Genomic DNA, 16,495 nt, shown 5'->3' on the forward strand with positions numbered 1-16,495 from the left:
GAGAAGCCGAGGCATTGGACCGAGTTTTAAAGCCCAATCATTAGTCCAAGAGGCCCAAGGCAATCGCCCGTCCGGATAGGGCTTCGCCCGAAGGCGCGTCTGACCGGGCGGGGTGGAAGAAGGAACGAGCAGTCCTTCGCCCGAGCTCGCGCCCGACCAGGTGCAAGAGAAGCTTCGATAATGAAAAAGGCGGGCCTGGACGGGCGGTCCTTCGCCCGACCGGGTGCGTGTCTTGGAGGATCGTTTCCGACGATTTTTACTTAGTTTTAATTAGGATTTTTAGGAGTTTTGTATAAATACATTTTAGTTGCTTTTGATACAATTACCTCTCTTTCATTAGTTTAATCCTCTCTTAAGCTTAAACTATTCTCTTGTTTCTCTCTCTACAACTTTGTTCCTTAATTCAACTCATTATTTCCGTCAACTTTGGTAATGATTTCTTTTCTATTATTTTCAATAATTTAATTCCTTTAATTCATCATGTCTTGTTTATTTTCTTTGATTAGTTTAGATTTAATTATGTGTGAGTAGTTTCCTTTCTAGGGTTTGTGGGGATCCATAAATAATATGAAGGGGTAATTTATTGTTGTTGATTGTCAATGCTTGATTAATTTCTTATTGATTGATTTAATGCTATGCAATTAAATTAGGCCTGGTTTAATTGTATGATTTTTGCAATATTGATTCGAGATCGAGAGATGAGAATTGATGTTTAGGCTTAGTTTTAATAGGCAGATTAATTTATAAATGGTTAAGTCGAGATTCGAGAGATGAGATTTAATACCGGTAGATTAACTCTGTGATTATAATATGTAGTGAAAGCCCTTTATGATCTGGTTAATTGATGCATTGATGATTGATTATTATGTTTTACCCTTGAATATTATTTATTGGTGAACCTATACCCTAGGCTTTTATTAATTGATTTCTCCTTATTTTTATCTCCCTTAGTTTATTTCATCATATCTATAATTTAGTTACTTAATAATTTAGATTATTTTAATTAATTATCAATAGGAAGAATTGTTTCCCTGTGGTTGGACCCTTATTCCCTATCTGCATAGTTAGAGGAACTTAGGAATTATTTTTGACTAGGTGATACGACTTTATCCTGTCAAAATTTGGCGTCGTTGCCGGGGAAACGGTTTTATTTTTATTTTTGATTGTTTTTGTAGTCTAAATTATTTTCTCCCGTCTCAGAGAACGCAAGTTCTTTGAGACAAATTTCTCATATCTATTTGTTCAGTTATGTGTTTATGCCCAGGAGTTCTAGATCAGGCTACATTCTATTCGATCCTGAAATCGAACGATCTTTTCATAGACAAAGGAACCTTTACATACAGATATGAGACACTTCTGAAGGTTATCCACCTTTGGAACCCCCATCTAATTAGTGATTCGGAAGTTTCTTTAGAACCTGAATCAGAGATGACGACACCACCATCTCCTCCAGCTCGCAAGCTCAGCGATTATTCGCAGCCGTCACTGATGGATTTTCCACATCTCACTCCTACTCCGGCTCTTGATGGAGTGCAATTCGAGTTCAAGCCCCAATTTATCACGATGATAGAAAGGAAGCAATTCAGTGGAGCTGAGGGTGAAGATTCTAATCTTCACATTGCAGATTTCTGTTAGTATTGCAATACCATTAGGCAAGCTGGGGTCACGCAAGACCAAATCAGGGAGATTCTTTTTCGCTTTTCTTTATGTGGAAAAGCTAAACTGTGGTTTAATGGTTTGAATAGAACTGCACTTGGTATTACTGACTGGGAAACTCTTGCTTTAAATTTTTATAATAGATATTACCCTGCAGAAAGAAAAGCTTTACTGAGGAGTGCAATTCAAAACTTCGCCCAAGAGCCAGATGAAACTTTATATGAGGCTTGGGAAAGGTTCAAGGATCTGCAGAGAGAATGCCCCCACCATAATTTAGCACAATGGCAGTTGATTCAAGCTTTTTACAATGGGCTTGGAAACACATCTAGAATAATTCTAGATTCTGCAGCTAGTGGGAGGTTTATGAATCTTAATGTTGATAATGCAGGTCAAGTTATCGAAGATATGACAATTCATAATTCCCAATATGGGAATCCTAGAGGATTTGCTAACAAAGGAAAACGTAATGTTGATTCCGTATCCTTTTTGCAGGCTCGGTTATCATCTATTTTCCAAAAACTAGATAATCTTACTGCTATTCCTAATTCTGTAGCTAATGTTTCTACTGTCAATAATACTAATTAAGCTTTTTGTGAAAATTGTGGAATTGTAGGACATTGGGAGCAAGATTGTAGGAGTTCCATGGAGCAAGTTAATGCCTTCCAAACCAATAGGAAAAATAACCCATACTCCATATAATCCTGGCCTCCAGAACCATCCATATCTTTCCTACCGGAGTACCAATGTACAAAATCCTCCACCTCCACAACAAACACAACAACAACCACCACCACAACAAAAATATTACCATCCTAACTCTGGCCAGAAAACCCAATCACAACCCTCCTCATCCTCTTACCCTGCTTTGTCAGAAATTAGAGCGATGCTATCAAGTATGCAAAAGCACATGGAGAGTAGGGAAGCACAAATTGATTCGATTATAGCTCATAATAAAATTATGGACAATCAAATTGCGCAGATTTCATCTACCCTACAAACCGGCAGTAGGGAGCCCTACCATCGCAACCAATCCACCCTATGAATCATGCTAATGCAATTACTCTAAGGAGTGGTTCACACTATGATGGGCCTCCTATACCCAAGGATGATGAACCAATTGCTAATCCTGATTCCCTTGTATCAAGTGCTAATGTTACTAACCCTGCAGGGCTACAAGATAAAACTAATCCTTCTAATGTTTCTTTGTAGGGTAAATATCAAGAAAAGGGTAGATATGTGCAGAGCCCAGTATCAAACTTCCATTCCCAAATAGACATTTGAAGAGTAAGTTTGATAAGCAATTTGGTAAGTTCTTGGAGGTTGTGAAAAATTTGCAGGTAACAGTTCCTTTCACTGATTTAATCACTCAGGTTCCTGCATATGCTAAATTTATGAAAGATATCTTGACTAGGAAAAGGGCCTTTGATGAGGTAGAAACTGCAGCTTTTACAGAGGAATGTAGTGCTTTATTGCAAAATAAATCCCCTCCTAAATTAAAGGATCCCGATAGTTTTTCTATCCCTTGTCATATTGGTAATGTCTTCATAGATAAAGCATTATGTGATTTGGATGCTAGCGTTAGTGTTATGCCATCGTTTGTGTGTCTAAACTTAATATGGGTGATTTGAAAGTTACTAACATTACTTTACAGATGGCAGACCGTTCTGTTAAATACCCCTTAGGTATTTTAGAGGATGTTCCTGTTAGAGTTGGTAAATTTTTTATCCCTGTAGATTTTGTTGTTTTAGATATGGCTGAGGATACACAAATTCCCATTATATTAGGTAGACCTTTTCTTCACACTGCAGGAGCCATAATTGATGTAAAAAATGGAAAACTAACCCTTTCCGTTGGAGATGATAATATCACTTTTAATTTAGGGAAGGTTTTGAAAGGACCTATGCTAGTGGAAAACTGTTGTTTAATTAATGTGATTGATATAATGGATGATATTTGTGAAGAAAACTTACCACAGGTACTTGCAAGAGATCCCTTGGAGGAAATTCTTTGTGGCGAATTAAATACAGGTAATGCGAGTATTTGGAGTACAGAGGTGGACGCCATAGAAAAAGATCCCGTAATCGAAGAACTTGATCCTATAGAGAGCAAGAAGGTAGTGAAATTAGTTCAGGAATCAAAACCTGCAGAGGTTAAGAAACCTGAACTAAAACCTCTCCCTTCTCATTTAAAATATGTTTTTCTTGATGAGCATGAACTATACCCTGTGATCATTAGTACTGCACTTGATGACCCACAAACTTCCCAACTTCTAGAGGTTCTTCGAACCCACAAAAGGGCAATAGGGTACAGTATTGATGATCTCAAGGGTATTAGCTCTGATTTTTGTATGCACAGGATACATCTAGAGGACAACTACAAGCCATGTATTCAACCCTAGAGGAGGTTGAATCCTAATATGCAGGAATAGTTAAGAAAGAGGTTATGAAAGAGGTTATGAAATTACTTGATGAAATTTCTGACTCAAAGTGAATGAGTCCTGTTTAGGTGGTTCCCAAAAAGGGTGGGATGACTGTGATTAAAAATGATAAAAATGAATTGATTCCCACTAGAATTGTTACAGGGTGGCGTATGTGCATAGATTATCGTAGATTAAATATCGCCACTAAAAAAGATCATTTCCCTATCCCCTTTATTGATCAAATGCTTGAGAGGTTAGCTAATCATAAGTTCTTTTGCTATTTGGATGGGTATTTGGGATTTTTCCAAATTCTAATTCACCCTGAAGATCAAGAAAAGACTACATTTACATGTCCTTATGGTACTTTTGCATATCGTAGAATGCCTTTTGGTTTATGTAATGCCCCGCTACCTTTCAACGTTGCATGATGAGTATTTTTTCTGATTTCATAGAGTCTATCATGGAAGTCTTTATGGATGGATGATTTTAGTGTATATGAGTCTTCATTTGATGCATGCCTTATAAATATCGCTAAAATCTTGAAAAGATGTGAAGAATGCAACTTGGTTTTAAATTGGGAGAAGTGTCACTTTATGGTGACAGAGGGAGTAGTTCTTGGTCATATTGTATCTGATAAGGATATACAGGTAGATAAGGCTAAGATTTCTGTGATTGAGCAATTGCCTCCTCCAGTTAATGTTAAGGGGGTTAGGAGTTTCTTAGGTCATGCAGGGTTTTATCGTCGCTTTATCAAAGATTTTTCTAAAATTGCTAAACCACTAACTCAGATTTTACTCAAGGATGCCCCATTCGATTTTACTGACGAGTGTCTTGAGGCTTTTAACAGGATTAAGCAGGCCTTGATATCGGCACCCATCATATGTGCACCCAATTGAAATCTTTCGTTCGAGATTATGTGTGATGCAAGTGATTTTGCATTAGGAGCCGTGCTAGGACAAAGAAAGAACAAAGTTTTGCATGCTATTTATTATGCAAGTAAAACTTTGGATGAAGCCCAAGTCAACTATGCCACTACGAAGAAGGAGTTTCTTACTGTGATTTATGCTTTAGAAAAATCTATATCATATCTAGTTGGTTCTAAAGTTATTATTTTTACTGACCATGCAGCTTTGAAGTACTTAATAGCCAAGGTGGAATCAAAGCCTAGGCTCCTCCGTTGGGTTCTCTTGCTCCAAGACTTTGATGTGGAGATTAAGGATAAGAAAGGTGTAGAGAACGTTGTGGCAGACCACTTGTCACGTATCAGGTATGATGAGGGTAAGGATTCTCTACCTATAGATGATTCTTTCCCTGATGACCACTTGTTTGCAGTTGTAGAGCAACACCCTTAGTATGCTGATTATGCTAATTATTTGGTGGGTGGTACTCTACCTCCTGACTTGTCCTACCAATAGAAAAAGAAGTTCCTTTATGATTGGGATGATCCTTTTTTGTTTCGTGAGTGTGCAGATGGATTATTTCGTAGGTGTGTTCCCGAATGGGAAGTTCATGGCATTCTCACTAGTTGCCACAACTCACCTTATGGAGGACATCATGGTCCCACCAAAACGGTGGCCAAGATTAATGAGATGTTGCAGGCTTGTGACTCTTGCCAGAGGACTGGCAACATCTCGCGGCGGCATGAGATGCCTCAAACTGGAATATTAGAAGTTGAAAATTTTGATGTTTGGGGTGTTGATTACATGGGACCGTTCCCTTCTTCAAGAGGGAATCGTTATATACTAGTCGCCGTTGATTATGTATCTAAGTGGGTTGAAGCCATTGCCACTCCTACCAATGATGCCAAATTGGTCCATAGGCTTTTTAAGAAAACCATCTTTCCAAGGTTTGGAGTGCCTAGAGCTATAATCAGTGATGGAGGATCTCACTTTCATGAGCAGAAGTTAGACACCCTCCTCAAAAAGTACGGTGTATACCATAGGACAGGTTTAGCCTATCATCCCTAAACGAGTGGCCAAGTCGAAGTTTCTAACCGTGAGATCAAGGCCATTCTAGAGAAGGTGGTGGCAAAATAAAGGAAATATTGGAGTGATAAGTTGGATGACACCCTTTGGGCGTATAGAACTGCATTTAAACTCCGATTGGTACTACTCCCTATAGACTTTTGTATGGTAAAGCATGTCACCTCCCGGTGGAATTGGAGTACAAGGCATATTGGGCTATTAAGGAGCTCAATTTGGATGCTAAGCTAGCAGGAGAAAAGAGGCTACTTCAACTTAATCAACTAGATGAGTTTAGGTTGACGGCCTATGATAGTGCACGTGTCTACAAGGAGAAGACCAAGAGATGGCACGACAAGATGATCCTTCTGAGAGAATTCAAAGAGGGTGACAAAGTTTTGTTGTTCAACTCTAGATTTAAAATTTTTCCGGGAGAGTTAAAGTCAAGGTGGTCGGGTCCTTTCACTGTTAAAAGGGCAAATAAGTTTAGTTCTGTGGATTTAATCGATGAACATGGTAGTGAGTTCAAGGTAAATGGCCAAAGACTTAAGATATACCATGAAGGGGCTACAATTGGTGCGGTTGAATTTCTTCACCAAATCGATTCCAGTTCATCTTGAGTGACATGTGGTAAGAGGGTCGTGCGGGACCTAGATAAACCAGCGCTTTGCGGGAGACAACCCGTATTTTCTTGCTTTTTAGTTTAGTTTTATTTCTTTTTTTTTCTTATGAGAGGAGAGAGGAGTGAATTTAATGAGTTTTTGTATAGGTTTGGAGGAAAAGAGTTATCCAAATTTGGAGAAATGTAAAGAAAAAAAAAATCGAACTCCTAGTGCTGTAGCGCGCCTGATCGGGCGATGCTCCGCCCGACCGGGTGCGAGAAGAGAGTCCCAAAAAGAAGAAATTCGCCCGACCGAGCATGAGAAGAAGGTTGAAAAATCGAAGAAATTCACCCGACCGGGCGCGAGAAGTGGAATTTTTTAAGGGTTGGCTCGCTCGACCGGGCGCGAGAACAGTAAAAATTCGAACATTTAGATCGCCCGACCAGACGACCACCCGCCCGACCGGGCGCGACCTACCGTCCCCTTTTCTCCTTCTTCTTTCTTTCCTCCTTATTTCTTTTTCCACCATTCTTTCTCTCTCTAAAACCTTAAAAACCTCTACCTTCTCTATAAGATCTCCTCTCCAATTCTCACCCAAATCCAAAGATTTTTACATATTCTTTCTCCTCTCTTCATCCTCTACATTTCTACACCAATTTTATTTAATTTCAAACAAACTTTTTCCAAACCCATATTCAAAAATGGCGTCAAAGAGGTCAAGAACACAAGGGGGGCGTGGTTCAAGCTCAAGCCAAGGTTATGACCCGGATTTGCAACTCCCTCAATGGCCGAGCATTTGAATCACAATGAAAACCCAACAGGAACGACTCATCAAGCTCTATGAGGGTGAGGTAATCCCTTCTCGGTGGTTACACCGCCCTACTCTTGAGTCTTTGGGATTGTATGATCATGTTAGAAGATTCATGAATGGCATAGGAATGAGAAAATTTGTTGACATGCATTACCCTACTTTTCGTGAATTAACATGTGAATTTCTGTTCTCTTTGAATGTTGTTACTAGTAAAAATGGTTCTAATTTTTATTTTAGATTGAACAATAGAAATATTAGTTTAACTTATATCGAATTTTGTAAATTGTTTGATTTGGAATCTGAACACCCCCACCATTGGCATGAACAATATAAAATGGAAGATATTTACTTTTTAACTGGTTTGCCGGCCCCAAACTCCCAACATGCTAGTTCCCGACCTATTCACCATTCCGTCTCTAAAATCTGGAAAAGATTTTTGGGCGCATGTTTTTTAGGTAGGTATGAGCCTCACAATGCCCAAACCAACGAACTAGCAATCATAGGACACTATGTGTTTGGGTACGATAAATTGAACATAGGTGGATATATTATCCACCACTTGAGTAGACATGCCACTGCTAGTACCACCACTAGAACCCCTATCCATTAAGGAGGCCTTATAATTAGAATAGCGGTTAAGAAAGCCGGGTTTAGTGAGGCTAGGTCTCAGGGTTTCACAAACTGTGGGGGGGACACCTATTTTACCAATAGGCACCTTCAGAGTTTGGATTGGGTATAATTGGATTGCCAACAAATCCCCCATTAGTGTGTTAGGGTTGGAACGCAACCTCCTTTGCGTGTCTTTCCCCTCCCTAACCCCGAGTTAACCGCCTTTCCCCCTAGGCAAGAGTCTTATACCTATGATGCCTTAGTTGCCCATGCCCAGGGGCGAGCACCACCACCACCACTACCCCAGCATGAGCCCGTAGTGGTGCCATCACCACCCCATATTCCTACACCTCCCCCTAGGTAAGATCCCGAGACCGTTTGGGATTTACAGAGTAAAGGACAGGCCATAAGCCGTATTGAGGGGTCTTATGGGGAGATTAGATAGATGGTTGGTTCTATAGACCAACGGTTAGGGTACATTGAGAGAAACCAGGGTAGGGCTTTATACCCCATGTTTGATGACTATGCTCGTCAGGGTGCTATTCCTGACGATGCTCTTTACCCCGACTGGTTTCAGGCACCACCTCAGGGATACGTCGATCCCACGTCCTATGGCATTTACACGGACTATTCATCCTTTCATGGATATGGCCAAGACATTCATTTTGGGGGGCCTCCGGGGGGGGGGGGACTTATAACCCTAACTATTTTGGTGGTAGTTCTTCTGGTGGTAGCGGCGGAGGATTTGGCTCCATGGATGAAGATACTGCGGATTAGCCATGCTGGGCTAGTTCCTGAGCCAATGAGGACATTGTCTGATCTAGGCTTAGGGGAGATTTTTGGATGTTGGTATCTTTCTTCTTCTCTTTCTTTTTTTTTTTTTGGAGATTTATTGCTTTCTAGTATAGTTTTTATTGCTTTGAAAAAAAAGAAAAAATACAAAAAAAATTGAAAAATCAAACAATACAAAAATACGTTCCAATGAATTGTAAATCATGCTTCCCTGTGCCCCATACTAAAAAATTGTTTTAATTCTTGGTATCTGATGATGAACATTGTGGATAGGGTAGCCATGATTTGATATTTGATTGCTTGGATGCCCTAACATGCGTCAATTTTGCCCAACTACTTGTGAATATAGTGCTTGACTAGTTGATTTGGTTAGGAATTGTGTGTTAGTTCCTAGTATGTCAATGAATTTGAGTATTGGTTTGCAACTTTGAGTAATGTTTGTATGACTCATTATTATGCACATTGAGGAGGACGAAGGAATTGTTCTTTTAGGTAGCCTTTAGATGAATTTTAGATACATTTGTTCCCTTCTTGCTACCCATGTTGTTGCCTTGACTATTTGTTGTTTATTAGCCACATTACAAGCCGATTTTTCCCCATTGGTTACTAGTCCCAAGCTTGGCTTGGGGGAGCTATTAGTGAGTGAGGTGAGGGAGTTTGTGGTGTGCTTATTGTTTTCACAATGTAGGTGGGTGTTGAGAAGTTGTTTTGTTCTTGATTGTGTTTTGTTTTTAATGGTTTTGGAAGTTGAAATTCTTGAGAAAAAAAATAAAGCATGATAGTGAAAATAAAAAGAAGTTCAAGAAAAAAAAAAGCGAATAAGTGAATTTCAAAAGAAAAAAAGAAAATAACAAAAAAGAGCAAAAAGAGAAAAATTGTTGAATGTTCAAATTTTCTAAGAGAAGGTTGATCAAAAGAAAAAAAAATGAGTTTCAATGAAAAAATTGAGTTTGAAAGTTAAAGTTTGTTTATTCACTCAGGTTCTACATTGTTATATTTTTATGAGTAAAATTGTAAGAGTTGGGAATTATTGTTATGATTGGAGTTGTATTTGGTGAATTTTTGGTGGAGTTGAGTATGTTGGAGTTGTTTGGTCATTATTTATTTTTGACCTTGGTTTTACTAGGATTATGGCTTCCTTAAGCATGGCTTTACTCTCACATTTTCCCAAATTTATCCTACCCTCTACCCTAGCCTTACATTACAAGCTTTAAAGACCTTTCGACCTTTGTGCATAGAGTTGTGTGAATGTGAAATTAGTTGTTTATCAATCCAAAGAATGATTTGACGTGTTTCTAGTCGACTATTAGGTTGAGTGTATGTCTTTTTAAACACACGAGAGTGTGAGTTGGGAGGGAATCGTTCACATATAAAGGGGTTGGGGTGGAGAGCGATCGAGTACATCTTTTACTTGCCACATAAATGAGAGTTGAGTGAGTGAGCACTAGTCTTGAATTCTATATGCTCTTGTGGTTTGCTCTACTTGAAAATTGTTAGGGAGGATGAGTGATTGGATGGATGAGATTGGTTGATGTTGAAGCATGTTTGTTAGATTTGCCTTGAATTGGTTGTTCTTGATTTGGATTACTTGGGGTGAGGCATGTTTTATTTATTCATTAATGAGCTCTTTGATTAGGGACAAGCAAAGGTTTGGCTTAGGGGAGTTTGATATGTCTATTTTATATTGTGATTTACCCCCATCCCTTGATCATAATTAGTAGTGCTTTTAGCTCTTTAGAGCCACTTTTATTACTAATTTGTGTTTTCTAGTGTTTTCGTAGTTTTGATTGAGTTTTGTAGGAAATTGCACACTTGGAGCATTTTCCCGAGATTATTTGGAGCAACTACGAGCATTGGAAGAGCACGACCATCTTTCATAGCCCAAGGTCGGTTAGAGTTATCAAACAAGTGATTAAGGGCTCGATATAGGAGAAGCCGAGGCATTGGACCGAGTTTTAAAGCCCAATCATTAGTCCAAGAGGCCCAAGGGATTCGCCCATCCGGATAGGGCCTCGCCCGAAGGCGCGTCTGACCGGGCGGGGCGGAAGAAGGAACGAGCAGTCCTTCGCCCGAGCTCGCGCCTGATCGGGCGCAAGAGAAGCTTCGATGATGAAAAAGGCGGGCCCGGCCGGGCGGTGCTTCACTTGACTGGGCGCGTGTCTTGGAGGATCGTTTCCGAAGATTTTTTCTTAGTTTTAATTAGGATTTTTAGGAGTTTTTTATAAATATGTTTTAGTTGCTTTTGATACAATTACCTCTCTTTCATTAGTTTAATCCTCTCTTAAGCTTAAACTTCTCTCTTGTTTCTCTCTCTACAACTTTGTTCCTTAATTCAACTCATTATTTCCGTTAACTTTCGTAACGATTTCTTTTCTATTATTTTCAGTAATTTAATTCCTTTAATTCGTCATGTCTTGTTTGTTTGCTTTGATTAGTTTAGATTTAATTATGTGTGAGTAGTTTCCTTTCTAGGGTTTGTGGGGATCCATAAATTATAAGAAGGGGTAATTTATTGTTGTTGATTGTTAATGCTTGATTAATTTCCTATTGATTGATTTAATGCTATGCAATTAAATTAGGTCTGGTTTAATTGTATGAGTTTTGCAATATTGATTCGAGATTCGAGAGATGATAATTGATGTTTAGGCTTAGTTTCAATAGGCAGATTAATTTATAAATGGTTAAGTCGAGATTCGAGAGATGAGATTTAATACCGGTAGTTTAACTCAATGATTGTAATACGTAGCGAAAACCCTTTATGATCTGATTAATTGATGCATTGATGATTGATTATTATGTTTTACCTTGAAATATTATTTATTGGTGAACCTATACCCTAGGCTTTTATTAATTGATTTCTCCCTATTTTTATCTCACTTAGTTTATTTCATCATATCTATAATTTAGTTACTTAATAATTTAGATTATTTTTATTAATTAGGAATATGAAGACTTGTTTCCCTGTGGTTCGACACTTCTTCCCTGTTTTCATAGTTAGAGGAACTTAGGATTTATTTTTGACTAGGTGATACGACTTTATCCTGTCAAACCCCACTCAGGCGGGCATGTCCCCTAAGGACATTGCTACTTTGAAGGGTAGCTTCGAATCTTTCCAAGACAAATACCCTATAGGGGACGACTGGCATGTAGAGGTACCACCTAAGGAGGCGACGGTTGACTCGGACAACGATACTGAGGACGCCGACAATTATTTCAGTTGTTATGAGGCTGTGATTAGAGCCGGTCTCCGTTTCCCTCTACAAAGGGGGATAAAAAGGATTTTGAAGGGGTATGAGTTAGGGCGTCTGTGAGTTCCAAAACATTGAGCAGATTTTTAAGGCTTTTGCTCACATGCATTACATGAACCGGGTTCCAGGCGAATGGGGGACATGGTATACTTTAATAACGCATCCGCAATATATGATGACGTTGGACAAGCCGTCCAAGTGGTCCGGCTGGAAGGAGAAGTTTTACTTAATCTCCTCGCCAACTTTGGGTCACAACCGGTTCTTACGCCGGTACAATAAAGATCCGGCTTTGCTCGGTAAAAAGTGTGCCCTTCCTCGCATTTCATCCAACTTTATGTCCACCCCGATCATCCACTACCGCTCGCTTTGCCCGAGCAATATTCTCCCCTTGCCCCTTGGCAACAAGACAACTTCAGGGGGCACTATGGTTGGCCACCCGGTTACACCGGTGGATGGGATCCTTATGGTCCCCCATCCGGGTTTTCCTATGACGGGGATGACCATAATAGTGCCGGGCCGAGTGGTAGTTAGTTTCCCTATTTTGTGCATTTTTCCTCCATCCCTTATTTTATGTGCTGTTTGCTTTGTATTGATGGGATGTTGAGATGTATTCATGTTTAGCTTGGGAGAACTTTATTTTCTTAGGGGTTCGTCTCGGTGGCCAATATTGTTGTTGGGAATTGTCTTGTCTACTTTTTTCCTCGATGATTGATAATTACATGCCTTGGTCTCTTCTTGATGGTATTTGATTGTTGTTTCTATGAGCTTTCCATGTCTATTCTTTCTCTCTTGATGATGTTGTTGTTGTGTTGATTTCTATGATGATGATGCATGTTGTTTGCTCCCGTGAATCCAAAGCCCTAATATCCAAATCCCTTCAATCCAAATCTTGTAGTTTAGGTGATTAGTTGCTAATTTAGTGTATAGTTCCTTTAGTTTTTTTTGCTTATTCTTCCTTTCTTTTTAGTAGTTTAACTTGATTTTTTCTTTGTAGTTTCTTTTTGTTTAGTTTTTCTTTCTTTTATTTTGTTTTGAAGTTACTAACCGTTTTCTTTATTTATAGCTCTATTTTCTATTTTTCTTCTCACTTGGATTCGATGATGATGCTATTGATTTTTGGAGCTTAATGAAGGTGGATGTTCTTTCGCCTTATTTATTAGCATTGCTTGGAAACCCGGTGAGATTCTTCTTATTTTCTTTCTTTTATTTCTTTACTTTTCTTGGATGCATAGATTAGGATTAGATTTAGGAGAAGTTGAACGGTTCGAGGATGTATGATTGTAACATCACCTTAGAGTGTTTGGGGTCATTGACGTTGTCGAATGACCACTTGTTTGACGATAGGGGATTACGTGTTATACTTGCATCTTTGTTCCTTTCTTTATCTTCCTACTATTCCTTTATCTTTGTTTTCCTATTTTCTTTATTTTTTCTTTACTTTTCCTTTATTTTCTTTTCTTCTCTTTTCTTTTTGTTTTTGGTTTGTATAAAGTTTTTAAGGCCTTATTTTTCTTTTTGTTGTCTTTCTTGTGAATTGGACTATATACCAACGGACTTTTGCTTTTGAATGAACATCGTTCTAATTGGTAGTGGTATGCATGGTTTGAGAATATGCTTGGTTGATTCTAGGATGGCGTATGCTAAGGTAGCATGTCTAAGAACTAGGGGGATCATGAAACCCAATTCTACTTATTTGTGACATGCTTGGTAGTTGCTTCCTATAGTCGATTTGACACCAATAGTGAGTTTTTGCTACATCCATGTGAGGTATATAATTTTTCAAGCCTTCTACACTTACTTGCATGAGCGACATGGATCCTTGACTATTGCGGACCTAATCTAGAATCTTGACTCATAATTCTCAAACACGAGATCGAACCATCTAGGGAGGACAAAGGCATCTTTTCAGGGTGGTAATTTTTCTTTTCTAGGATAGTTTTAATTATTTTTAGTCCTTGGGTCTACATTTGCCTACTTGTTAAACCATTTGAGCTTTTTCCCTTCTTTTCAAGCCACATCCTTAGAACTTTGAGCCTTGTGTTTCAGTTTTGTTCCATTTTTGGTTTTTGTGAAGCAAATGATCATGTTTTTTTGGAGATTGTGGTATATGAGTTTGGATATTGGTTCTTATTTGTACGCAAGCTTGTGTTTTGTATATCTTGTGAATAATGGCAAGTAAATAAATGAAAAAGCCGTCCAAAGTTAAAAAAGACAAGGACATTCAAATGCAAAGTTGTAAAAGCCGTGCATAGTTAAAAGAGGCGAGGACAATCACTACTACAAAAATAGGCTAACAGACCCGTTTAAATTGGCCTTAGAGACCTGTCTTGGACGGGTCTCTAGCTAAGGGGTCTGTTTGATAAAGAGACCCCCTCATTGGGGGGGTCTGTTTTAAAAAAAAAATAGACCCGTTATTAGAGATATGGGGTCTATTAGGTGTGATGTATGATAGATATATGAGAAGGGAAACAGACCTGTGTTTTGTATTAAGGGGTCTCTTAAATGGGGGTCAAATTGACCTGTTATACTAAACGACGGGTCTGTTTGATTTTTTTTTTAAAAAAAATAATAAATTTTGTTTTTTTCAATATTTGTTTGAATTTTCGATTTTCAATTTGAAACTTTTCATTTTACGCTAAGAATGCTGAAATTATAAAATTTAATTACAGAAGTACAATACAAAATTAAATAAAATAACATATATATATACATATGACGCTGACAAAAATGTATTGTACAACTTTATATACTATGGACTAAAATTTATTTCTTTCCCAAAAAAATATACTACAAGTTATTCCAACCAATTTTAATTTATATTAAGCATTCAAGAATTCCAAAGAATTGCAACTAATATGGTTCCAAAAAAACGAAAAAAAAAAAACACAGAAATGCAATTGATACTGCAATTCTTTGTTACGGAAAACTAGCTTGAGAAGACCACATATTAATTATCTATATCTTTCTTCTCACAATCTACCATTGAACTTTTATTCACCATCTCCATCCAATTTCATAACTGCAATAGTCAATAACAAACCAAATACGTAAAATCAGTTTAAAATATACACCATAAGAATTGAACAAACCAAATACAAAAATTCAGAATAAATTAAAAGTAAAATTAACACAACAATAATTTGGAGTACAAAAACAAGATCGGAATCTAAACAATAAAGCTAAAACTAAATCAAAATTTTAATCACACAAACTTTCAAAATTATAGAAGAAATTGAACCAAAAACATAAGGAACAATAGATAAATACTGACCTGAATAGATTCATTTCGGAGATGGGTACTCATCAAAATAAAAAAACGAAGGAAAAAAATTCTAAAAAAAGTAAAAAAAATCACCAACACAGAACACCTAACTTCATGTCAAAAATCAACTTAAAAAGTATAATCATAATATAAAAGCAATAATCTATCATCAACGGAATCATGAATCAGTTATATAATATGAACAGAAAATTGACAATTAAGATCAAATAAGGGGTTGAGGTTAGGGTTTTTAGGAGAGAGAATGACATGAAAACGAGAATAAGGGTACTCTGTATGTACTACACTTCTACTCTACTTGCAATTTGGAACAAAGGTGAGAGACCAGTTCAATTTGCCAACGGCTCTCTTATCTCTCTAACTTTTTTTTTTCATCAAAGTTGTGGGCCCTAAAATACTTAACAGACACGTTAAGTTTTAAAACGGATCTATTTTCTCACTTCATTTTTTCTTTCACCACCATTGTGGGTCCCTAAAACATGTAAGAAACCCGTTAAAATTAATATTGGATCTCTTATACCAAACAAACCCGTTAGTTAAATAAAGGGTCTTTAATTTGTGGTCTGTTTTCCAGTTTTTGTAATAGTGAATGAATAAAGTGAAAACATGAAAAAAAAAGAGAAAAAGCAAAGCACATTCAACCGCTTTGGCAAAATTGAAAAAATTGAAAAATTGAGAAAATGCAACAATATTTTGATGTTAATATTTTCTCTCCTTTCAAGCATTAAGGACAATGCTTCCTTTAAGCTTGGGGGAGAAGAGTTTACGCTTTTTGTATATATGATTGTGAATATAGCTTTGAATAAGCTTGGGGTTGTTAGTTTGTTTTTGTTTGGTGATTACTTGGTTATGAGGAGAAGGTTTGATCACCCTTTTGCTTCACTAATTAAGAATACCACCAAATTCTAAATTTTAAGCCTACCCTCACCCTTTTTCCCTTACGTTACAACCTTTGGGAAAGTCGTCTTGACCTAGAGGTTGAGTCACATATCGGGGGAGGGACTTATGAGTTAAAGCCTAAGGAGAGGGGATGCAAAGTCAAGACGTCGAGTAGCCTAAAATATGTTCTTTTCCGGCTCCTTCGAGGAGCTATTGAGATGCTCACTAGAGGGAGATT

The 16,495-nt window shown here is 37.9% G+C and overlaps 1 non-coding gene across 1 annotated transcript; it reads right to left on the minus strand.

Moving 5' to 3' along the window:
- Positions 1-1,824: 1,824 nt before the first annotated feature.
- Positions 1,825-1,931, minus strand: LOC145565885 (small nucleolar RNA R71). The gene has a single exon (XR_014095246.1). It is a non-coding gene; the product is annotated as a small nucleolar RNA R71 (small nucleolar RNA).
- Positions 1,932-16,495: the final 14,564 nt, after the last annotated feature.

The sequence above is a fragment of the Chenopodium album genome, chromosome 10, assembly GCF_948465745.1.
Source record: "Chenopodium album chromosome 10, dcCheAlbu1.1, whole genome shotgun sequence".
Classification (NCBI taxonomy): Eukaryota; Viridiplantae; Streptophyta; class Magnoliopsida; order Caryophyllales; family Amaranthaceae; genus Chenopodium; species Chenopodium album.